This window comes from Crocodylus siamensis, chromosome 15, assembly GCF_052110815.1.
Source record: "Crocodylus siamensis isolate JL-2025a chromosome 15, ASM5211081v1, whole genome shotgun sequence".
NCBI lineage: Eukaryota > Metazoa > Chordata > Crocodylia > Crocodylidae > Crocodylus > Crocodylus siamensis.
The window spans coordinates 12,052,041-12,078,545 of record NC_143409.1 but is presented as its reverse complement, the minus strand read 5'-3'; the positions used below and the strand labels follow the sequence as shown (position 1 = coordinate 12,078,545).

At 42.8% G+C, this 26,505-nt stretch overlaps 1 long non-coding RNA gene across 1 annotated transcript in view; it reads right to left on the bottom strand.

Moving 5' to 3' along the window:
* Nucleotides 1-9,100: 9,100 nt before the first annotated feature.
* Nucleotides 9,101-26,505, bottom strand: part of LOC149852106 (uncharacterized) — a 29,820-nt gene continuing 12,415 nt past the window's right edge. The window contains exon 3 of the long non-coding RNA XR_016439283.1: nucleotides 9,101-11,435. This is a non-coding gene — a long non-coding RNA (uncharacterized LOC149852106). The remainder of the gene's footprint in view (nucleotides 11,436-26,505) is intronic.

Below are 26,505 nucleotides of genomic sequence, written 5' to 3'. Positions count from 1 at the left end.
AACATGCCCAGGGGCTGCAGGGCTGGGGTCCATGCTATGGGAGATGGGAGGGAGGGGGGGATTCCCTGCTTGAGCAGGCAGGCCCTGCTGTGCCTTCAGTCTCTGTCGGACCTCTGGCTAGGGAGGAGATGGGCCAGGCCTAGCCTTTTCTCTGGAGCAAAGAGAACAGGCTGGCCCCACCCAGCCCAGCCCAGCCCAGGGCTGCAAAGCATCTGGGATGCTGGGGGACTCTGGTTTAACTTAAACCAGGAAGGGGTCTGGGACAGACATTGCATAAACCAATTTGACTCAAATCAGTTAAGTCTGATACTACATTCAACCAGGTTTATCTTAAACCAGTTTCAGCCATTTTGAAACTGGTTTATGTGCCCTGAACTTATGTTCTGGTACAGGTTTAAACCAGTTGCTGATCAGTTTATGTGTAATGTCTGTCCCTAGCCCAAAGGATCTGTTTTTACTTCACCTTCCCTTAAGTAAATGTTTCTTGAGCCATTCAAATTCACATTTAATACTCTTGGGTCAAACTTCCCATCACTTGCCCAAAATAGGAATGGCACCCAATTCTGGGATCCAGTGCATGCGATCAGGGTCTGATTAGCACTCAGGGTTAGGCCTATTAATTACCACTATTATTAAGTATGGCAGATCTCCAATACTTTCAATAGAAAAAAAGAGTATCTGATCCAACCATTTTAATGCCTCCCAGAAGGCCTTTTATAGTAGATCCAGCCTGGCTAATAAGCCCTTTGCTTGCGTGAAAGCTTATAAACATCTGCTTTAAGTGCAACATTTGTAACCCTTTGAGCCTGGCCTTAAATGTACTATTTCTGGATTATGCTAGTGACTGACATGCTGCCCTGCTGGATGTGTTATCTTGCATCTTAGGAAGACTGAGGGTTATGATTTACAGTGCTCCCTGCTTGGGAAATAAAGACGTTTCTTCTTTGATTTATCCTCCTAAAAGTATGGCGTGGGAACAGTAACCTGGCCATGGGGGAAGAGTGTGGGATGAGAACAGGGTATGGAGATGCCTTAATTCGTCCTAAATAAAAGGTCGATGTACAGGGACTTATTTGATCAGCTGGAATCCCAAATATTGGTCTAGAAGAGATGAGTATTTATAGACATGGGCTGCCCAAACCCTGTTTAAATATACTGTCACTGCTAGTGGGGGAGCTCTGATTACAGTGCAATGAAAAATAAGCAATCTTCTCAGTAACCTTTGTATTGCTGCAAAAACCTTGGAGGTCATGCAAGCTATTTGGGGAAGGGGATGCCATATTCTCCTCAAATTTGGGACCAGATATTCAGCTCCCGGCTGCACAATTCACTACCCCAAGGCAGAAGTGTGTGTGTGTGTGTGTGTGTGTGTGTGTGTGTATTGCGTAGACAAAATAGTATTAGGAAAACTGTGGTCTCAGACTTATCCTCATTGTAGACAAAAGCAAAACGCTCACCCTTTAACTCACATTCTATTACTCTGGCAAATGACACTGGTATCCTAAAATATTCTAATATTTGTGACTGTTACTTCATCTCAAGAGAATTAATTTTTAACCAAGCTTTACTGGTACCCAGTATGCATGTCGACAAGTGGGAGCATGGCATTTTTTTCACAAATGCATAGAGAACTAACACCATATATGGTTTCTGCACCAATAAACTGTAGATACCGCATGGATAAGTATCGCTAAATAAATAATGCCTATTCCCCCAAGGTCATGGAGCAATAAAGTTGCTCAGAGTATTGGAAGGATATTTGAGTATGACACAAGTTTTATCAATATAGTTGTGTTCCAGATAAGCATGAACTAGATAATAACGCTTCCCCCTGCGATATGAACAGAGTTGGCAATGCCACAATTCCTCTGTGATTGCTGGGGAGATGACAGCTGCAGACCCAGCAGAGGACAGGATTCAGCATCCGCGAGTTTGTTTATGACTGTGACCGAGAAACAAAAAAAGATGGGTTTTGTTTTCAAGAAGACATTAGGACAAAAGAAAAAAAAAACCCTGTTTATTCAGATGACATAGATTTCACCCTACAATATTCTGTGTCAATATTTTTGCTTGAATTTTTTTTTTAAGCATTTGGCATATGTTGGTTGTAATTTCACTTGACAATTTTTTTAAAACATACAAACAGTTATTCCCCCTAATCAGCCAGTGAAGCTGTGTTTATGGTTGTTTTGCAACGTCATAATAGTGCACGGCAGCCAGAGCACACCAGTTAACCTGGCATCCTCTTGTCGCAATTCTGCAGGAAACTGTCAAACAAAGCTTGGAGAATAACACATCAATTAATGCTCGCTTTGGTCATTCATTCAAAGCACGGAAGAAGCCTTTACCTGCTTTTATACATTCAGAAGAACTATCTTCCTAAAGATGTCTGCTTGCTTCAAAAACTTTCATCCACAAGGGTCAATAAATAAGTAGCATACAGCAACGATTGGGGTGAGCTCATATACATATGCAGCTCTGATTTAGTTAGTCTACAAGGTGCAAATCTAGCCTGCTTTTTGCCCAGCTTCCTCCTAATACATCTAAGTACCTCCTGCAAACAAGAAATAGTTGGAGATCAGTGTGGAGCACCAGATCTGTTACAGCTGAGAGCCCGTTTCTGGTAAGCACATACGCACACGCACGCCATGTAATTTTGCAGGAGAATATTAGTGGTCTACATTTGGTGTCATCTGAGGACGAGATAACAAGGAGACAAAAGAGCAGCATTTCTTATGATCAACATATTCTACCAAGTTTCCTTGTCTGGTTTTGGAAGGGAACAAGATATCACAGGGCAATATTAACTTGACAGTAATGGAGTTCTTTGCCAGTGAATTACCCACACATTCATGATGTGTGTCTATGTACAGATTATTGTGCTTATTTTTATTGTACGTCAGCAAATGTGCTTTATCCTTGATGCTTAAGAGCCTTGTGCCGGCATGAGGAGCAGCTAAGACAGTACAGCATTTGTTTAAACTCAGATTACACAGTGTTATTGATAATCAAGGGAAATACACTTTAATTACATTTTTAAAATAGGCAACCATTTACCAGATATTATCAGTAGAGAGGAATGGGCTCTGTTGTTCAGAACTGTGCACTATCTCTTTAAATACTGATCATATTTCTTAGACTGGGAGAGCAAGAGAGCGAGGGAATGATCTATATTTCTAATTATAACCAGCTTGGATCTCGGACACTTGATTTGGCTTCCTGCTGGTTAGAGGGTTGTGCCAACACCTTTTCTTTCAAGCTTTTGCACTAAAGCTGAAGAAAATAAATGTATTGTCAACCATTTCTCCAGCAAGAGTCAGTGCTGCCATTAGCTAATTTTGTTAAATGCTGCAAAGGAGCAAAGCACATTAGAAAGGCTATTTATTCTTCACTGTCAGCAAAGCAGGTGTGTATTTGTGGAGCTGCACTGTAGATGGGGGAAGCGGAAGAAGTTTTCTTGGATCATACATTAAAAGACAGATTATGGTAACGGCATCTAGAATCCAAGTTGAGACCTCACTTTCCCTTTACTCTGCACTTTGACTTCTACCCTGGAAGAGGAGAATTATTAGGAGACCACAAACCACATTTCTGGATGTGAAAGGAAATGTTTGAGTGCATTTTGTTAAGTAAGATGCATCAAGTAGGCAAAGGAGAAATTGAGGCTTCCCCTTTTTGTGCTCAATTCTGCTCACTTGGTTTGATCTCTCACCCTTGTTCTCCACTCATGAAGATTTGCTGAGGGCCCCACCCATCTTGTCTGATGCCTACAGCATGTACTCTTTAGAGCTAAAGTTAGCACTGGTATTTTCACATACTGAACCCAGCCCCTTTGGTTTCCTGATCTGTGATTTAGGGTTTCTGGGTGCTATTGTAATACAAACTACGAAACTATGAAATAATCGCAGAATTTAGGTGACAGCAAGCACAAAAACCTAACAGGACGTGGAACTACAACATGAGTCACTGTATAGCTTATTCTTGCAAACCTTGCTAACTAAAATTACCAGTGTTTTTCCTTAAAACTTAAACTAGCATCTACCTATCAGTAAAGTTAAGTAACGAACTTGTTAATGATTCCTGCTACATGAGTAAAGACTGAGGCATAGACAGCAGGCTTCTGAGAGAGAGAATATAATCTCTCTACCTAAATTATCTGTGAAACACATCTTGATCCTCTCTAGGACCTAAAGGGGCTGTATTGAAGCATTCTTATTTTAAGTTTAAATTTCCTCTTATATCCAGAGAATGGCTACTAACCACTTTTCCTCAATGGTCCCTCAACCTCACTCACATGCTATTCCAGAATGATTGCTGTAACTCCCATAGCCCTACCTGAATTATGATTAACTTCATCCATATTACTGGCTTATTTTAGATACTGCCTGTCCTTCATTTAGATTTCTTCTTTCTAAATGGTGGTAAATACTACGGCAGGAGGGCTGCTGAAATCAAGGGAATAGGATGCTAACTGAAAGAGAAAGGGATCATAGAAAAGAAGAACAAATAGAGGGTGAAGCGATGTCAGATATTGCCTTCCAGACTCTCAGTTCCTGATTTTACAAAGAAATGAGAAGAAAGGAAGGGGAACAAAATCTGAACTCAGAGATTTGATAGGGCTAAACTGAGCAGGGAAGCGGCTGAAAAAAGACTTTGGGAGGAACTGAAACTGTTCCTGAAACTGGCCGAATGGTTTTGGCTAAAAAAAATTGGGGGTTGGAAGGAATTTAAAAAATGTCAATGACTTTTGTATTCTATAAACAAAAAGTCTAATTTTTGAAACACTGAAACATTTACATGCACAAACCACATTTTTTCACTTGTTTTCTTCATGTTGAGAATCAGCCTATGCAGGGTTTTTTTTAATGTTTTAGAAAGGCTCCATAAGCCCCCAAAATGAAATGAAATAGGGGACAACTCCAACCGAATTTTTGTTGTGAGTTGATTTTTTTTGGTTCAGCCTCCAGATTAAAAAGAACCAACCACCTATGTATCTGACCTGTGAAACTACAGGTGACAGACACCAGAAGATATTGGGTGTACTGTACCAGAAAGCTATAACATGCATGTATGTTTAAAATGGACAAACCTTTGATGTTCTTCGCTAATATGATCTAACGAGAAGTACCACATATTGAATCGGACAATATATCATTGGAAACCTGGCAAATGTGGTTCTAAGCTACATTGTTCTAGGGTTTCTTTGTAACCCTGCTGCTTGTTATCTTTCAGATTAGAGCTGAGATACTGCCTTGCACTTCAGACCTCTGGCTGAGACACAGCTGCTTTTCTCTGCTCTCTTCGCATTTCACACAGGAGAACACAAGATGAGCCCAGGGCAGATTAATATTAGTTTTCTAAATTTTTTAGGGGCCCCATGGGCTGGATAGAATGCCTTGGCGGGCCGCATCTGGCCTGTGAGCTGCATTTTGCCCACCCCTGGGTTAGACCCTACACAGCCTGCCTAGACCCTACCAGTCAGTCCTACGTATGGGACTTCATGGTTCAATAGGATCCTTGATCTAGTGATGTCAGGTTTCATTGTAGCAGTGAACAGAATTAAAATCAGTGTTTCTCCATACTATGCAGTGGTATCCTTCAGTGGATCAAAGCTAGAAGTCTTCACTGGAGATTAATAGATGCCTCATGTACTAACAGGGGCTCTTCAGTTTTATTCCTAATGCTCTGCTGACACAGAGTAGTCTGTTCTCCTTTGCAGCACCTGTGCATCAGGCTTCAATGATTTTCTGTAATACCCCCAAGTATTTTTCCTGATCTGTGTTCAACTTTACACACCCACCTCAGTTTAGTTTCCTGTGTCCAACTTAATTATTTTACATTTCTCTACATTAAATTGCATTTGCCATCTGTTGGTCCAATTGCCCTAACTGACTCAAACCTTTTTTAGAGTCTAATGCTACCTCTCTTCATTATTTGCTTGTTGGTCTCTCTCCCTCTCCAAATTTTATGAAGGCAGCAAAATTGGAGGAATAAAAACCTGAATGGAATTTAAATAACCTTACACTGATCATGATGGCTCCAAGGTGCCTCAAAAGCAGACACCATCTGTCCGAAAAGAGGGCCGAAGTCTTTGTTCTTGAAGATAACCCAGGTGTTGATATTGGCAGCCAAAGTACATACCAAGTACAACCCAGGTGTTGTTGACTGGGGCCATAGTACATACAATAAGCTATATTCAACTGAGTAACGTGTGAGAGTTTTATCTAAATACATTATTAAAATAATGCCCATAAGAAGAGTTTCAATACGGGTCTGATCTTACTTACATCAAAGTAAAGCCCAAAATGAGGTTTCTTGTTCTTGTATCTAATTAGCTTAAATAATAACATGGAAGGTAAGAGGGGAACAGAACAGGCTAGAAAAGTAGGTAAGTAGATAAATAAGCTGATCAATGAAATTAAGGGCAACAGAAATAGAGGAATCAGCTATAACCTGAAAACTAACGCTCCTGAAACATCTGAAATCATGATAGATATAAATACTATGCCATTTTCCCTAAATTCAAAATAGTTAAATAGAGGGTATAGTGATCAAGGGACAGTATAGTCTAGTACAGTGGTTTTTAAACTGTGGACAACAGACTGTGTAAGGGCTCTGCAAAAGATGACATCAAAAGTATGTGAATACCCAGACTTACAATTCAAAGGGGTCTGCACCTCCACTTGAAATTTCCCAAAGGGTCCACACCTCCATTCAAAATTCAAAAATTTTTAGGCGCCCATAAATGAAAAGGGTTGAAAACCATTACGCTAGTATTCAAGCTGATGGCTGCATCAATCTTTTCCATGCCACGAAAGTTAGTGAGATCACTTGCAAAAGTGCAGACAAATTGTAGTGCCCATTGATTTCAGCGAGATTTATGGATGTTCATTTCTGGAAAATCGGATCTTACAGGGGCTCTTTGGTCTTTCATCAAATTTCCTCTGTGGTTTTGTGGCTGACAATGTTAGCTCAAGTTTTTTGGTTCTGTCAATGTCAGCATCTGCAGTTCAAAAGATTTTTTTTAAAGGCCTCTGGAAAACCCCTATATTATAATATGAAAGGAATTCACAGTTTCCTTTAGCTGAAGTAAAAAGGTGAGAAAAGAACAATTCTAAGCAATTTGAAGCTTAATCTTCCTTCTGGGAAAACTTGGGCCTGTGGCTACCATGCACCATGAAATTTGCTGGGCAGGAGCTATGGTATGTCTAAGGTTATTTAAAAGTTTGGGAAAGACAAAGTCTAGTATTGACAGTGCCGTCACCGGGGCTCACAGAATTTGCAGAGTTCACTTCCAGAGATGCAGCCTTTTAAGTGGCTAGCAGAGCAAGGGCATTCTCATTTTGGTCGTATTTGTACTGGAGTAAGGCCAGTGAATCCTTATTGACAAGGGTGTCATTGAGTCTGGCCCCACAAGACTAGCAGGTTCAGATTATTGTGAGACCTCTCCATCCCAACACGCTTGAAGAATCTATCTATATTTAAATGAGATGTGAATCACTGCATCCAGGTTTTTCTTGCAATAAAGCAGAAACAGAAGAACCAGGTGTCTAATCTATGCCAGTTGTTACAACACAGGAAAGACCTTGGAATTATTGTACAGTTCTCTCAAAATGTCAGCTCAATGTGCTGCAGCAACCAAAAAAGCCAAAAAAATGTTGGGCAACATTAAGAAGGGAATCATCATGCTATTATACAAATCTATGGTGTGCATACATCTTGAATACTGTGTACAGTCCTGGTCTGTGCATCTCAAAAAGAAAGTAGATTTGAAAAAGGTACAGAGAAGGGCAACCAAGATGATTAGGGGTATAAGCAGTTGTCATACCCCTAAGAGGACTAAATGGCTAGGAAAGAGGGTAAGGAGGAAGATATGATAGAGGCCAATAAAATCATGAAGGATGTGGAAAAAGTAAATAGGTAAATGCTGTAGCCCAGATAACTTGGGTGTATACTCCCCTTCTCCAGTTGAAGGGGATTGTTAGCTGGCAGGTGTGCTGTGGGGTGGGAACTGCGGACTGCTCAGCTTCCCTCCTATAGAACCAGGCCAGGACACTCCGGGGACTTAACTATATACACATATAATTATATTAACTTATCACAAGGAAAGGAACATGTATATAAACATACACACACACACACACACACACATATATATACACATACATATATACATACACATAGATACATACACACACACATATATATATATATATATATATATATATATATATTTAAGATATCTAAGTCAGTAACATAAAGAATACCCTCTGGGTAAACGGCACAAAACCTTATACCAATGCTCTCATAAAGAAGTAAGAATCTGATCTGAAACAGATAAACCCCAAAGATAAATTTAATCCCAAGGGGAAACCCCAATGCCCTTGGGCTTTTCCCAAGCCCTACAAAGAATCTGGTAACTTTAGGGGGGCCCTCCCAATGGGACCTCCCCTTTCAGGAGCCTTTAACTAACGGGGGGACTCCCCTGCCCTGTGGGAATCCTCTTTTAAAATGGATCACTTGCATGTAGATAGAGCGTATACATTGTGATAAACTGTGACAACAGTACAGCTGGGAGCTTTGAGCACAGGGGAGAATGGGGACATGAAGTACCTCAGATGTCATTCTCTGGAGGCTTTGTGGCAATGGAGAAGATATGATTCAGTATTGAATTGATCCAAAACAAAATGTTTTGATGTAAAAATGGTGAATCAGTTGGTTTTCGGAGAAATTATCTTAACACATTTTGTTTCTGAATTGACTTTTCTGGAGCCTTTGTTCTGAAAAAACTTTTCTAGATTTGAGTCTAGGATGAAAAAAAATCAAGGTTGAAATATCTGAATTTCCCCCGAGATGAACACGCTAGTCATCAATTGACTTTGGAGGCAAGTTTTGTTCCCATTTTACAGAAGCAAAACAAGATGGATGAAATGAGTACTGAAGGTCACTAGTGAAACCCAGGTGGTATGCAAAAAGGTACCTGCTCTCCCAATTAAGGGACGTCAGTGGGTGCAGGTATGCTGTGGGAGGCATGGCGGCCTAGCTGTATGCAGCTCCCTTCCTTTTCCTACAGAGCAGAGAGCAGGGCACTCAGTGAGTTAACTAGATACAGATTTAATATTATAAAAGAGTTTAGAGCTTACAATCACCAACTTATATACACACATATATATTTACAGTTATGAATTTACCTGAACACATGCTAATTAACCCTGAACCCACTCATTGGCCTAGTTCCCTGTGGCCTCTGGGCTAGACTGTAGGCCCTGCCCCTCGTTCAGTGCCCCCCAGGTCTGAGAGGGAGGGGGCACTCAAGGATAAAACAGGGATTCATTGACAGATCAAATATAATATGCTTGGCAGCGATGAGTCAATAATTAAACATGCACAAACAGGTTAAATCAAATAAAACACAGTTGCATAAAATGAACGGTACAATAAATACCAATACAGGGTAGCAGATTCTCCTAAATATAATAATAAGGTGCAGGGTTTACAACAAGGATCCCAACAGCATAGAGGAGGAAAAAAGCAGAATACAACAGTGGCAGCACAGCCATGCCCAATGAAGAAATGACAACCTGAAGGGGGACCCCATCACTTTATAGGGCACCCTTAACCCCGCTTAGGTTACTCAGCTGGCAGGGTCCTTAACCCAGGAATTTCCCCTGGCAAGCAGGGGCCCTGAATTCCTTCCTATGCCCCAGGGTGAATTGTCCCCTTCTTCCATCAGGGGCTTCCCCTCAGTCACCCGCAGCGGGGCGGAGGGCCCTCCTTCCCTGTTGGACTCCCCTTCCCCAGGTGACTCACAACTCCCTGCGGCTTGACGGGGCTGGACTCCTCTCCATCCAGGGGGTGAGGTGTCTCCTCTCTCCCAGCTTGTTAGCCCACTCTCCATGCCGTGCACCGTCCCGTGCACCAGTGGTCTTGTCCCTACCTCATGCAGGGTTGAAGACCCAGGCTGCCCTGTGCAGCTGCCACAGTCCCTTCAGCTCTATGGCCCTGTGCACCATCCTGTGCACCTGTTCCTGCCTCGTGCAGGGTTGGAGACCTGCACTGCCACATGCAGCTGCCAAGGTCCCATCCATTCCTGGACCCGCTGAGCACTGGCCTGTGCACCGTTGTCCCTGCCCTGTGCAGGGGGGTTGGAGACCCGTGCTGCCTAATGCAGTGGCTGGGGTCCTGTCTGCTCCTGGACCCTCCATGCACCAGCCTGTGCACTGTCACCGCACTTCCCTCTGTGGCGGGGCAGGGACGCAGCCACTTGCCGCTCCTCGATTGGCAAAGTTGCCTTCAGGGCATTTCTGGGGCAACTGCTGTGCCCGGCTGGTCAGCTCAACCAGCTCCTCACACCCTTTCTGTGTCACCCCTCAGCAAAACCTCACCCCCGTCTGCTGGGCATGCTGCCTTTTTATTCCTTCAGAAGGCTCCGCCTCCAGATCGGGAGCAGACCAATAGGAAAGCCTGAGGGGTTAGTTTCCCCTCAGGTCCTCCTCTTCACCTCACCCCCATGCCGGGGCGGGGCAAGCCTCTCTCCTTCCCTTTCCTGATTGGTAGGGGAGGGAAATGTCCCCACCAATCGCTCAGAGCTTCCCAGCTCAAGCCGGTGAGCCAGGCTTGCCACACTAGGAAGCCCAGGGCAGAGCCAAGGAAAGGGCTTCCTCTTCCTTCACCGACAGATTTTCCTTTCTCCCTCCTTCACAAACGCCGCAACTAGAAGACTTAAAACATTTAATCTTGTCCCACTGATACCCAGCAGCTGAACTGTAATGCAACTTACACTTGCAAAGCCAAGAGCCCAAGGTCTCCTTCACCTTGGTTATATTGTGGGTATAATCTCTGTGTGGAAATGAACTGTTCTTCAATAATTTCCCCAATGCATTAACAAAAATAGGCTTTCCCTCACTATCAGGCTATCAGGCTTTTATTTTCCTTCTCCTTGTCACTTAGCAAGTACATTTATCGGGGTCAGTGGAACAAAATATTCCATCTTCCCTTTGTTTAGGTTCCCCTGAGGCCTTCTTACACTATCTCAGGATACAGCTGGAGTAGCAGGTTGTATTATTTCCACACATCTGTGTTTCTAGCCCTCTCCCATCAAAACATTAGTGCCAAAAACCTGGATGCTTAATATCCTTCTGTCCCCATTTCTTCTGCTGTTGGGTACAGGCCTTCGTTGTTGTAATCCTGGGGCTGTTGGATGTCTGGGGAATGCTCCCGTTGATCACAGCAGCAATTTCATGTATGCCTCAAAGGACAGTTTGGTCTTGGGGTTGTGATGTCTAGAATGTGCTTCTTACTGTCTGATGGCACAGAAAAGTGGCGGTGAGGAGTCTTGGTTAGAAAGGCGGGCGACTTCTGCTTGGAGGTTTATACCGAGAACCCGGCTGGGCACCTCACAGGATGAGACTTTCTCCAGAGATATCTGGGGCATCCTGTTTTAGAATGAGAAAAACCAGATAAAAGTCCCTTTCATAAGATATTTCAGCTTTTCCAGCCTTACCCAACACCAAGAAAAATACACACTCTGAAAGTAACTGATCTTTTTCAAGCGTTTGTTGGCTGCCTGTGTAGTGACACTTCCCTTTTCCCCCGAAGTGTCTCTTTCTCACATCACTGACAAACTAAATGATTCATGCATCACGCCAGCTAACCTGCTATATGCTGCTTCTTACTGCTCTCCTTTGACAGTTGTGGGCCTGCCCTGAATCAGTACATGCTATGCTGTGCCCCCTTTCCTAAAATGGCTATTGAAAAGGAGCCAGGCAATAACTTTCTTCCCCAAAACAATATTGATCATCCTCCTTAAATCTGATTTGATTTGCCTCAAGACACTGCAGATTGACCACATTCACTGACTTCAACCAAAATTGTGGGAGCTCTGCCTCCTTTTTGAAAAAAGAGTCTTAATGATTAAAATCTGCAGACCAGACCTGTGTTTTTACATCAGGCAGTTTAAACGGGACATATTTTTTCCCTAAAATAATTAATGTAATATTTTTATTCTATCTCAATGGATGCAATTTGACATCCCATACAGTACATGAGAGTATGGGTAGGAATTTTCACAGAGCTGAATTTCCTAACTACTAATACCCATCATTTTGGCAGATGCCTGTAAGCTCAAGTGCCTTTGGATAGGAACAAAAGGTCTGTAAACTAAAGGTCAATACAGAAAGTTTGGAGGAAGCGTCCTTTGGGAGGCTACTGGTCCCAATTTTATTTAATGGCTAGATCTCCCTTGGTCTAAATGGGTGTGGCTCTTCTGAAATCAATGCAGCTATTTCAGTTTGTGCCAGCTGAGGCTCAAGGCATTTAATGATGTGACAGAAGGGGTTCCCAGTATCATAAAGTAAATCTGAAGAGGTGTGAGCCTCCAGTGCAATAAAGCAGCAAAAGAAAGTCGATAATATTTAGAGCTGTATACACAGGAGTCTCTGATAATGGACTGAGAAGGTGATAGTCCTTTATTCTACGACTCTACTAAGACTCCATCTGAGGGCTCTTCTGAGGCCATGCATAGGTCAGTCGCAGAAATGCTGGAGGATCTGGAAAGACTGATTTATGAAGAAAGATTACATCTAACTAGTTTGGCTACAAGATAATGAAGAGGGGAAATGGGAACCACGTGCATATGTCTGAAATGCATAAGCACAAAGGAGAGGAGAAGAATTGGCTAGAGTGTCACTAAGGTGAAGGAAATGATTTCAAGCATGTCTCAAGTGAAGAGATAATGGATCAGTGAAATATGACGGCTGCATCATTTTTAAAAGCTAAGCTACAATGTGGGCTTTTTAAAGCAATGTAAATCAAAACCTCACTCATTAGATTTGACAGCAAATCACCCTGCCCTAGCTGGCCCCAATCCTGAGCAGAGGAGCTCCTGTGGGGTTCTCAGTGCAGAATCCAAGTTTGGACTCACACATATATCTGTGGGATTTACAACAGAGAGGAAGTCAGTATGGAGAAGTACTTCTCACAAATAGCAGGACCACGTGTGAAAAAGCAATGCGTTCTGGTCTGCACACATCTCCTGAAGGGGCAGCTTAGGGGGAGATAAATAAGACATGTAATTTCTTGTCAGGCTGTTGCATTTCCCATAGCTTATTTTAACAATTACCCCCTCTCTGATTTTTTTTTTTTGTTAAACAACTGAAAAGAATTGAATCATGTAACCTAGCCAGAAAATTGCCTGGAGACATGAAGAGTATCCAGACTTAATTTTCTCTCTTGCTCTTTTTTAGGTGTTTGTGATGAATGTGTTCTCATTACAATAGCCAATAATAAGGCCTGTGGTTTTTTTGGCAATTTTTTCCCTATCTCTATCCTCTTTCAGCAAACAATTTCCTTCAAATGAAATCCAGGTGGAAACAGTTTTGGAATAAAACAGGGTTGATGTGTGCCATGGCCACAGTAATTGTCACTGGCAAAAAGCAGGGCACAACTTGTTCCCATGGAAGTCAGTGGGAATGGTGTTATTGACTGCAATGGGAACCAAAAGAGACTGGTGATTATTTTAGAAGCGGCTTTTTGTCAGGCTTATTTTTTCAAGCCATCCACAAAAAGAGTCATTTCATGAAATGTGTAATTTCTGAGTCTGCTGTCCCTATATGAACTAGAGCTACCACATTTATGTGGTTTTCTTAGCACTAGAATCTGGACTGAACTAGAAGCATCCTTGTTTAAAGGAAAAATATGCAAACAAAAATTCATTTGATTTTGTTTTGCAGCGTTAATGCTTTTCAAGGCAGGGGCAGGTTGAAGAGCTTGACCTCACTAGCAGCATCAGAACTGGGGTTGCCTTTGCCAAGAGCAGGCACATCCTTCCCTTTAAAAATATACAGGGAAATGAGTGTGCAAGGTGAACACTTGCTAAATGCCTCCGTATGTCTCTTCTGTTCCAAGACCATACTGCCATAAATAAAACATACTTAAGCATTCAGGTCATCGTCTTCAAAGGTTTGCAAAACAGGGACTTTGCCGAACTCTAGATCAACCTACGGTGAGTAGAGATAATAAAATCACCCTGAGGACAAACCACTTGTTTGTTCTGTTGAGGGCACCTTAGAAGTTAAAAAAGACAACAAGCAAGCCCTGCGTTCTCAGGATGGAGAAAATTATAGAGCTGAAAAACACAGAGACAGATGTCAGCCTGCCAACTATAAATTCATTGTTTAGATCAGATTCAAAGAGCTGTGACATGGTCTCATTACCAGGGATTATCAAGTCTCCCAAAATAGAAATTGCCATATACTTTATTGTCATACATGTGTAAAGAAGAGAGCAATTACAGCTTTGTGATAAAGCACAGGTACTGGCAAGATTGTGTCAACAATGTATTTCCACTATGAACTTTCTCTTCTGACAAGTTGATATTTCAGCTGGAGGAAAATGAAGTGGGGGAAAGTGGGGAATAAAGACTTTTGTCACACAAAATGAATAGTAAGGTCATTAAATCTAGAGTTTAATATATATCAGATACATATACTGAGATATTTCTCTTACAACAATGGAAATAGAATGCTTTAGGGGAAAAAATCAAAAGGTTATCTTCCAAATTGGAAAAAAAAAGAATCTTTACTGACACAAATAGTTCTGAGATCCATAGGACTACTATTCAAGTGTTAAGTATCAAGGGAAGCGCTGAAGAACGAACGATACCAGTCAAATTATTTGCACCATTTCCCGGATTTTCCTTGGTAGTCTCTCAGGTCTAAACTTGTGACGAGTCCATGCCTTGTGAATGGAAGGATATAACAAGCTTAAGATGCGTAAGGTATGCAGAGACACATGTTCATTTAATCAAACCCTCTGGACCTAAATGAGTCTAAGTTTCTTAATGGCCTGGATGGGGCACTGCACAGAAGTAGGGCTTACACTGTCCCTTTTGCATAGGGACAGGTTTCACCCTCTAAGTAAAACCAGCCAACCAACCAGCTAAAAACCACTCTAAACTCTGAACTGCTTGACAATGGCACAGCAGGTGCATGCTCATTCCTCACCTATGTGGGTACTGATTTCATTTTACTCACTAGGCCAGTCACTTGACCGTGCTGCAATCAAATTTCCAAAGCATTAGTCACACAGGTTTGTAGGGAATCATAGTTCATATGTGGTCTGTTGCATGGTGACCTTTGTGACTGGCCTAGACTTAATTATAATAGAAGAGACTGATATAAAGAGCTATTCACACCATTATTTTTAGCATGAGTCAGTGGGAGGAATTGAACAGAAAGGTATACAGCTTCCCACAGAGCGTGACTTTTATTTCCTCTCCCAGCTGAACATTGCAATTTGTTGTTGTATTATTGTATTTTAATAATGGGGATAAAAATTCAAGAACAGAATGCCTTCCTTCCATAGTGGTAATAAATATTTCTGGTAGCATCATGCAGAGACGGTGGGCCCAGAAAGAATCCCAGGAAAGACATGGACAAAGAATTGTCAGCCACAAAGGTCCTGATTAACTTTCAGAAAAGTCGATAGGATTTTTGCCATTTACTTTAACAACGCCACATTTCACACAAGCTGGGTGAGAGGCTGAGAAAATTGGGTTTATTTAGTCTGCAGAAGAGAAAACTGAGGGGGGATCTGATAGCAGCCTTTAGCTACCCGAAGGGAGGTTACAAAGAGGATGGAGCTGGCCTGTTCTCAGTGGTGGCAGATGAGAGAACAAGGAGCAATGGGCTCAAGTTGCAGCAAGGGAGGTTAAGGTTGGATATTAGGAAAAACTGTCTCGCTAAGAGGGTGGTAAAGTGCTGGAACAGGTTACTTAGAGAGGTGGTAGCATCTCCATCCTTGGAGGTTTTTAAGGCCTGGCTCAACATGGGATGATCTAGCTGGGGCTGGTCCTGCTTTGGACTAGATGACCTCCCGAGGTCCCTTCCAGCCCTAATTGTCTATGATTGTATTCCGACTGCCTGCCTGTAACAACCAGACCATCAAACACCACATTAAGCCCTCACCTTGCCTCTACCAACAAATAAAGAAATTCCCCAAATTCAAAATGGGAGAAGAATGGGACACACAAGGAAGTCCCCTAGAGACTTGGCTACTACAGTATGTAACAGCAAAGAGCTCCAGTATAGACAGGCAGCATGGCAGATGCTTTCCAAGGGAAAGAGCTCAATTCCTGAGGAGATTAACACAGAGTGCTCAACCTGCCAACCGTTATACACAAAGAACTTTTTGGCTTCCATTAAAATAAATTGCATTCCTCATGTGTGGAACTGGTTTCAGGATTGAGCCCCACAGGCAAATCTCACCGCCCATAAAAGACAATTAAGACCAATGTTTCAGGGCAGGTCATTTTAATTCTGCCCAGTGCTTTTTCTCATTTCTGACTCCTTTCGCACCTTCCACACAGCAGATTCGCTCCATTTCCATAACCCATGTCCAAAGCTCTCTCCAGTTATGTCCACCACAACCCGGGAAGCAACCCTGCATCCATTTTTCTGCTAAAAGCTCAGTGCCTATTGATGCAGTGGCACTGTGAGATTCCAGACAGCCGAGCTGTGAAGGTGTGCTGTGTCTGCACCCCTGTTCCCAGCTACCTCCAGAAGAACAAGATCTTCTAAACCAGTGGTTCTCAATATTTTTTGTACCAGGACCCATTTTAAAATATTGATGTCCAGTCTTGACCCAGTGCCACTCATTCCTGCCCCATTGCCCCCTGCCCCAGGCTCCAGCCCCCCAGTGTGTGGGGTAAGCAGTGCATGTGTGGGGTATGGGCAGCCCCAAGCAGCCTCTTGCAGGCTGGCACACTGACAGCCTGCAAGGGAAAAGCCACGGTATTCAATGTTTTTCTTCTTTAAAGGAGAATCCATTTTTCAAGTTTGTTGATCCATTTTTAAAGGTTGTTCACGACCTTTTCATATATTCTTGTGACCCACTTGTGGGTCACAATCCACTGGTTGAGAAACACTGACCTAAACCATGTGACAAGCACCTGATGCTTCAGAATAGTTGCTTTTGAATACGCTGCTTATTTGCCAAAGGCAATATTTCAAGTACAAAAAAAAAAGAGGCAAGGATTTCTTAAGGTGGTATTTTAAATTGGACCAGCTATGCAGTTGGAATAAGTTAAACACATTTTTGAATATCAGACATTCTTCCTCATGTCTCTGATCACAGGGATCCAGGCAAAGCATAGAGAAAACAGCAGAGGGGAGGAGGTGAAAGACATTCCCAGGGATATCAGACACACAATTAGCAGAAGAAAAGAAGCTTATTATTAGGAAATTGAGGCCCATCAAAAGGAAGGCCAGTCATGTTCACCTTTCCTGTGTGGAAAGAACTCAGGATTGGGGTGAAATATTGATATAGGTTTTATGGCACATTAGGGTTAGTCCTTTGTTCTTACTGTCCGGCTAGCTCACAAATGTTTGTTCCCAGTTCTGCCTTTGAAAGGTCCTGGGTAGATTTCCCTTGAGCACGAGAAGAGCAAAGTCAGAGAGGGAGTGGTTGTTCTGTGAGAACTGTGCTCCTAATGGTGGGTGTATATATCTGTCCTCCGTACTTTTCCTGTGAAAATTCATTCTGGTGCAGAGCTGCTGCTTAGGTTCACCCACGTAGCCAATATGAGGGCACTTGGTGCATTGGATTAGGTGAACCACATTTAGGGAAAAGCAAATTCTTGACTCTCATATCATCCCATCTTTTCACAAGCAAACCTCCCACTGAGTTTAGTGAGACTTTAGCCCATCGGGTGGAAACTTCAGGTGTTAGCCCAGCAAAGGCGACAAGAAAGCCTTTCTGCTAGTTCCATAACGACGTGCACGTTCAGGGTGACACTGACCCCCGTGCAGTCGGTTAGCGCAAGGCGCGTACAGCACTTATCCTCTGCACAGAGGCGGAGCTCATCTTCAGTGAAAATTGATGGCTTGCATCTATTTAATATTCCATGAAACCATCCCATCTTGCTTCAGATACATCGGCTGTCTTCACTGAAGACACAATGTTCTCTGTGCATCTTTCCCTTGGTCTTTACCAAGCCTATGTTTATTACTAGGGGCTGCTCTCGCAATCAGAAGAGAAGCATGTTTTTCCCTGCTCTTATTGTCATTTTACTAGATTTTCACCAAATGAGAGAAAGGAGGCATGCCATATTAAATGGAGCAATGCTGACTTACCTCAGCTAAGAAACCGGACCTTGTCTGTGCATTTAATGGGCTACATTACAGACATAGGAGTCTCATTACTTGGAGCTAATGAAAATATGCCTTCTATGTACCGATTTCTGAAGAACATGTACTTGTGATCAGTATTATTTGTCATGCATGGCATTAATTTCGAACCAATGCATCTGTTACACTCAGAAAAGCTCCAGATAGTAGAGACCCATTGGGAGGCTTTCAGCTTTCCATTAATGTAGGAGAGGGAATTGGACTATACCAGCAACTATTAGTATTGCCATTATTATTTAATAGTCTTCTCTGTCTCCCATGTGTACGAAACACTTAACAGAAAACACATATGCACATCCTTCCATCAAAGAGCTTATTACCTCAGTGATGGACTTGACATACAAGGGAAGACAGAACATGCGTCAGGAGGAAAAGGGACAAGGTTATCTATGCATGATTGTGAGGTTAGGCACTGTAGGCAGACCACTGCCTTAGTGGATGAAATGTGGCTGGAGTGTAAATACAGTGCTACAACATGAGTTTGTTTGGTTTTTTTAACTGAAGTGAAGGTACGATGTGCTTCAATAGATTTTGGAAGGACATTTCAAGCATTAGCATCCACGTGGAATAAAGCACAGACAGGATAAGACGAAATCATCATCGCATCAAGGGAAACGTCTCTTTTCTTAATAAACTTATTAATGTGGGGGGGCGGGGTGGGGGGCAGATCCTGTTTCCTACCTCTGCATTGTCACTGAAGAAAACACATCAGAACCAAATGGGCAAAGGCAGAGGCACTTCAAAATACCGGGGGGGGGGGGAGGATGGGGGGGTCCACCGCAATGCTTAACAAGTGGATTCTAACAGTATTGGTAACAAATGGCTCACCAGCTAGCTCATGGCATCTCCTTCTCTTTGGGTCTTATACAACTGGACTCAACACAAGCTCATGGCCATGCATCTAAGCTTCTTCCTTGGTCTGCGTTGGACGCTGAACCTGTAGTGTCTCAGCAAAACTAATATGTACCCCTTGCTGGCAGCTCAACACCTGTGTGGTCTCTTTTGGGTGGCATTCTTGCCTTCCAATAGGAGAAGGACCAGCAGCTGGGATTCAAGGCCTGGCAGCTTTCTAGCTAGCCATGATTTTTAAGACAGAATACCAGGCCATCTCCTCCCTGTTGCCTCTTCTCTAATCGCAGGGCTTGGGACAGGGCTGGACACTTGGTGACAAGAACTGGAGCTCCAGGGAAGTGAATTCAACACTCAGTAAGAATATGTTGGGAGGTTCAGAAAAGAATTGATGTGGTATGTGCCTCTTGGACACATAAAACTATACTGTTGTCTCCTGCATGCGTATTAACACTAAAAGAGACAAAAGCAAAAAGCGTGCTTTCTAAAGTACATAGCGCAGCATTTACAACAGAGTTCAGAGCCATAAGGAGCTTGGGTTTCCAAAACGCTCCATGGGTGACCTTGGGCAAAGTCACCTAGCATCCTCTGTGCCTCCAAGTCAACCCAGGAGCATCCATCACTTGAGTTGAGCTTTCCTCGAGGAAATAAATTCCTAGATAAGCAAACCAAGGGTCAGATCCTGCTGCACCTCCCAGACAGCTGCAGAATCCAGCAAGTTTTGTACAGGGCAACAGATGGCTCTGAATGCCATTTTCAGCCAAAGCCTATTGTAAATAGGCACTCGTGCTTAATGAATTGCTGTGTTCGGAGAGTATCTTCCACTAGCTAATGAATCAAAGGTTCACTTTGCCGTAGATCAGCACAGGCACCTGATTTACTGTGAAGCTTACCTAAATGAAAACTAATCAGGGACCATTGAGGAAATCCAAACAGATCCAACCCACCACAATTTAATCTCTCTACAAATAAAAAGTGCTCATAAATCAGGAAGAGACTGTAAATGTGTCCCTCTAGGGTTTCTGAGGAAAAAGAAAAGCACACCAAGACAAATTGGAAGCGAAAGCCATTATCAACCAGAGCCCTATGTAAAAACAACAGAAATATTAATTCAGTTTCTAATAAGCATATGTCTGTGTAATTGATACCATTACCATTGACAAGGGGATATAATTCCACAAAAAGTTTTTGACAATACAGAGTTTTACAAGCTCATAAACCAGGGGTAGGCAAAATGAGGCCCACAGGCTAGATGTGGCCCACCAAGCCATTCTATCTGGCTCACGGGGCCCCTAAAAAATTTAGAAAATTAATATTAATCTACCTTGGGCTGCCTGTCATGCGGCCCTCAATGGCTTGCCAAAGCTCAGTAAGCGGCCCTCCGCCCAAAATAATGACATAACCGATCTCATTTTCCATTTTTTCAAAGAATTAGCTATGACAGAAATTCTGATAAAATATTGATAAGAATGGTCAAACTCATTTCCAAAATCATTTCCATCATTTTTTGTTTACTGAAACCCACCTCTGCTTGCTGAAAGCCACAGAATCAAAAATTGTCCATGAGGATTTTAAAAAAAAAAAATTGAGGAAAACATGATGGTAAAAAGCTGTGGAAATTTTCACTGAAAGGGAAGGTGGGAGCAGGGAAGGAATCAACAATATCAACAAGTTTTCAGAGAAAGTTCCATGTTTTTCAAGAAAGCTGTTTTTTTGGTTGAAAAATGAAATGTGAATATTTGACCAGTTCTCCTAGTAAATTCTTTTTCAGGTAAGTCTTAGCCCAAAATGAATATGAAAAGACTGTTCCTTTACATCAAAAGGAGCTATGTTGATGCACTAGCAGTCCTGATGAGCGAGGTGTCCTGATGACTGTCACTCTGCAGAGGTGCAAATGGACATCTCCACCTTCAAAGCAGCAGAGAATCAGACCCTCTATGCTTGCGAGGCTTGTACTTCTGCTATATGTGCTATATCTGCTCTTCAAGGACTTTGTTCCCCAAGAGTGTCAGTCCAGTATATTGTACCAGCTGTGAAATTCTTAGCAAATATTAATTAAATGACAGGTGAGTTTTACTCAGCCTGAGTCTTTAGAAGTTCCCGATTCTGATCTTCCTTAAATTTATGCCTATGCCACTCCACTGTAAAAGGGAAGTAGATGTGATCTTCATGAGTGTACGTTGATGAAGTATCAGGACCCCACATTCAAAAAGTGCATCCATGTTGCACACTTGTAAGTAGATATGTGTGCACAGAGAAATCCAGATGGGAAAATGTGATATATAATCTTATAGATAGCTGATGCTCTTCATTATCCTAGGTCGTTCTATTCCATTTTACTTTAACATTGTGTGGATCATCAATACTAATAAATGGTTGTATTTAGGACAGGAATTCAAGGTAATAATTTATAACAAAATCTGTATTCAAAGAGCTCTGACAGCTTCTACACACTGGCCTTAAATCATTTAGGAGACATTTATGATTGATTTACAAGTAGATTTTATTTCCCCTTGTATATAAAACAGTATCATCTATATGGGAAAATTGTTAGCTAAAAAAGCCAAATACCTCACCATTGTGAATTATACTGTTGCCAACAGAGCTACATCAGGAATTATTGTGTCCCAGCAGGCCCACAAAGCAAACTTATGTATGTCAGTAATAAAATACACTTTCGCTTCCTGAGCAGGGGTCGTTCTAACACTCCAGATTCAGGTCCATAAGCCCCTTTTCCTTAAAGGATATTTATCAATTTCTGGCATGCAAATCTTCAGGAGAAGCCTGCATAAAGATTTCATGTTGGGCAATAGTTGAAACTCACTGTCATTAACCAAAGTTTTATTGGAAATACCAGGAAAACAAGGTAACTTTATCCATATGCTTTGGACTTCCAAGGTGGGATCAGATTTGAAGCTTTCAGAGGAAAGTAGCTGACATTTCCAAGATGAAGATGCCCTTCACAGCATCTGAATGGCCCCTGAATCGCACTGCTGAGTCTAGGCAATTTATCTGACAAAAACATCTTGTGGCTGGATCTTTAATGAGAATGCTTTCTGAATAGGGAAATTAAGTAGGGATTCATGTTCAGTGTGGTTAATAGTGAGGTTTGATGAGTGAGAGAAAAACAGAACCGTGAAAACGTGCGTCTAGGAATAAGCTAGCCCAGTTCCCTGCACTGATGCAGGATCAACTACGGCACATAGATTGCCTTCCTCAAAAGTTTGTCTACCCTGTTTTTCAAAACCCTCCAGTGAAGGAGAGTCCACAACTTTCTTCAGTAGCCTGCCTCTGCATTTCACCCTTGTGACAGCTCAGGGCATCTGCCTTCCCTTCTCTGCCTGTGCTCCCCGGCCTCCTTCACCTCCTGCCTCTCACCTGGTGTGACTCGATGTCAGTCTATATATGTGTGTTTAAGGAGAGGCGGCTTCCACAGGCCAGGGCAGCCTCTGCTCTGGTGCCTTCGGGGCTATAATTGTGGCCTCCTGCCACCCCCATATCTATGCCTATGCCTCATAGATAACTCAGTTGTCCTTTGTAGGGGATCTCTTAGTCCCAAACTGACACTGGGCCCCTTGGACCCTAAGCCCTTGTCTGGGCTTCAGCTTTCTCAGCCTTTTCCCTTCTTATCTGGATGGGCCCCCTCAGTAGCCCAGGTCCATTGCCTCAAATTGTGGTTTCCTGGGCCCCAGCCCCACATATCTCTGACCAAAGCTGGTCTCACAAGCACAGAGTACCCTTCCTCCATGTTCACCAGACCTCCTCTACAGCCACACATAGTCCTCTGGTCTTAAACACATAGGATGTCTACACATGAGTGCAGAGGCTGTTCTGATGCTCTGTGATCCAAAGCCCCCTTGCCATTTTGAAGCGCAGGGATGTTGATACACAAGACACTCCAAGAGTTTTAATTAGAAGTGTCATGAGCAAAATCGACCTCTCTATTTGGCCTTCATCGACCTCTCTAAAGTCTTTGGTTCTGTAAACTATGAAGCCCTGTGGAAAATCCTATCCAAAATTGGCTGCCCAAACAAGTTCATCAGTGTTCTGAGACTTCTCCATGACATGTCAGCAAGGGTCCTTAGCAATGGGAATCAAACAGAACCAGTTGAGGTGAAAACTGGAGTGAAGCAAGCTCCAGCTTTGTTTTCCATCCTCATCTCCACCATCATGCATGTCGTTGACAGAAAGCTCCCACCTGGAATTGAAGTTGTGTATAGGATAGATGAAAGACTCTTCAACCTCAACAGACTCAAGTCCAAAACAAAGACCACGACAACATCCATAAGGAAGCTCCAGTATGCGGATGACAATGCTGTCATTGCTCAGCCTGAAATGGACCTCCAAACCATTCTTAATGTATTCTCAGAAGTCTACAAGAGTACTGGCCTGACTCTAAACATCATAAAAATGCAAGTCCTTTACCAACCTGCTCCAAATGGAGAAACAACCCCTCTCCCCATTCAAATCAACAGAGTATTACTGGAGAATGTGGATCACTTGACCTATCCTGGAAGCCATCTTTCATCAAAGGCAGACATTGACGTGGAAATACAACACCGCTTGAAATGTGCGACCGCAGCCTTTGGACGTCTAATTAAGAGAGTTTTCTTAAATCACGGCATCCTTGCTGAAACGCGGCTCTTGGTTTATTAAGCTATTGTCATTCCAACTCTGCTGTATGGCTCGGAAACATGGACTACATACAGAAGACATCTCAAGAGCTTGGAAAAGTACCACCAATGGTGCCTTGGCAAGATCCTTCAGATTAGCTGGCAGGATAGATGCATAAACATCAGCATCTTGGCCAAAGCAAATTCCAACAGCATTGAGGCCATGATCAACCAAAACCAACTTCGCTGGACAGGTCATGTTGTTCGCATGCCTGATTGCTACCTTCCAAAGAGAATCTTTTTCTCACAGCTGAAAGAAGGTCAGTGAAGTAGTGTAGGGAAAAGAAAGTGTTTCAAAGACACCCTGAAGGCAAACATGAAGAGGTGTAACATTGACATCAATGTTTGGTTGACCTTTGCCAAAAATGGAGGAAGTCTCTTTGGGAGGGACCTCAACGCTTTGAAACAGCTCATTGACTGACAGAAGAGGAGAAGATGAACAGGCAAAAAAGAAGATCAGAACATCTAATGCAGCAACACAGTGCCCATCCCTCCTGGAAACACCAGTCCTCACTGCGACAAGACATGTGGATCTAGAAGTGGGCTACGGAGCCACCTCCGGACTCACTATTAAGATCCTTGGAAGACAGTCTTACTTGTTCATGAGGGATTGCCCATCATCATCACAGATGCCCATAGAAAAAAAAAGCACATAAAGGGTCATACTCAGGGCCATAACAATTGTGGCCATCATCAAAAGTTGCCTGGGTTCCCCCTAGGCCCAGGGTACCTCTTTCCACTATCAGCCAGCTCTGACTTCTCCTTCATAGTTCACCTTCTACTTGCAGGCATGAACTACTAGCCCCTACCCAGAGACTGGGCTTATACACAGCCAGCCCCTGTCCCTTCCAGTCACATGACTCCTGCCCCTTGAGATGTGCACAAGTGTTCCTGCTCAACCTAATGGACTGGCTTTTCTTGCCCCACAGCCCTTCTCAGCTCTTTAGCAGTCATAGTTTCATAGTTTGTAGGGTGGGAAGGCACCTGAGAAGGTCATCAAGTCCGACCCTCTGCCTTGGCAGGAAAAGGTACTGGGGTCAAATGACCCCAGCAAGGCGTTCGTCTAGCCTTGTCTTAAAGACCCTCAGGGTAGGAGCAAGCACCACTTCTCTTGGAAGTTGGTTCCAGACCCTAGCCACCCTGACAGTGAAGTAGCGCCTCCTGATGTCTAGTCTGATGTCAGTCCCAGGCCTTGAGTCTCCATTGGTGCTGTCTGCTGCAGCTATCTGTCCCCACGAGCTACAAAAGTCCAGCTCTCCTCTCCTACTTCTCCTCTGTATGTAGCTAACAGGGTTGGGATTTCCTGTTACGCTACCCTAACAGAAAGGGTTCCTTAATTTTCAAGCCAAATCTTCTTTGCTGCAAATTAAACTGCTGTATTCTGGTCCTGGTGCCAGGGGCAAAATAAAATAATAGGTAAAAAAATGGCTTTGCAGTTACGTCCCCATACTAGGATTTTGTTCAACTCCAGACTCTATTACAGACTTCCTGTGGCATCTCAGGTGAATCACTTAAACTTTTTGGATGCCCCTTCACCTTCTGCAAAATAAAGGCAATACTCTTACCAGGTGTGTTTAGCAAAATCATAAAATCCTAGGTATGAATGGGATTGTAAGGATCAACTATTTTCCAAATACAGGATCCACCATTCCTATACTATCCTATCTATGCTATTCCCCATTCCTATCTTAGACAAATGCCTATCCAGGCTCTTCCTGAAAAACTCGGATCAATCACTGATTTCAGCGATACAAGCCATTTCCTAACAACAAAGAGGAGAAAATGATTTGCTTGAGTCATGAGAAACCAGCTGATACTTACTCTATACAGACATCATGAAACTCAGTGATCTGAGAGATTATACTAATCTCAAACATTCACCTCTGTATCCTTGAAGGAGACAGAGGCAGGCTCAGCCATAGAGTTTGCCATTAATTCACAGAGCTCAATTTTTCCACACGTTTGTGAAAGCAGGAAGAAACCATTGCTGCAATCAGCTGTACCCTCTGAAATTCTCAACTGTGATGTTAACTCTAGCAGCAAATGTTGGTGCCAGAGACTTCAGGATACTTTTTGTAACCCACTTTTTTCTTTGTTAAAATAGCAGTGAAAACTGGAGCAGGGATATAACTTTATCAGAAACTTGTCAGTTCTTCCTCTTGTTGCTGCTTCTGTTCATTTGGCTCCATTTCCTTTATGCTTATTAAATGCTCTAGAATTAGAGCCAGACATGGTTGTATTGGGGAAGCTCCAGGACCCAGATAATAAGCTCACAAATCTCCTTTAATAACCCCTACCCAGCACACGTCTTTCCTTCAAGGCCCCCTGTTTTCTGTGGTGGCTTTCAGAGGAAGGCTTTGCAGTTAGAGCAGCTGAAAATATGGGCTTTATTAGCTGTGCAGCAGTAAGAGAATCAGCAAATAATGAATGGCTGCATTTGTTTCCCCAATGGTCTTGCTTGTTTTGAGGTCAATTAGAAAAGCATTTGCTGGCTTAGCGAGGAGTTAAGTTGCTGTTGAAAAGTCTGCTCTTATCCTTTGATTGACCCTTTGATGTGCCTCCCAGTTTATACTTTAGAGAATAAGTCTATGAGCAAATGAATCTTCTTTGTCTTCCCCCAGATAATCAAAGCTCTAGCCAGGTCTGCAAACATCTCTTCTCTCGATCCCTCAGGTTCACTCTTGCTATTAGTATTATTATTTGCATTACAGTACTGCCTAACTGCATTTGGGGCTTCTCCATCTTAGAGGCTGTACATGTTATTAATAAGAAAAATGTAAAGAAGGGATTATGGGCTG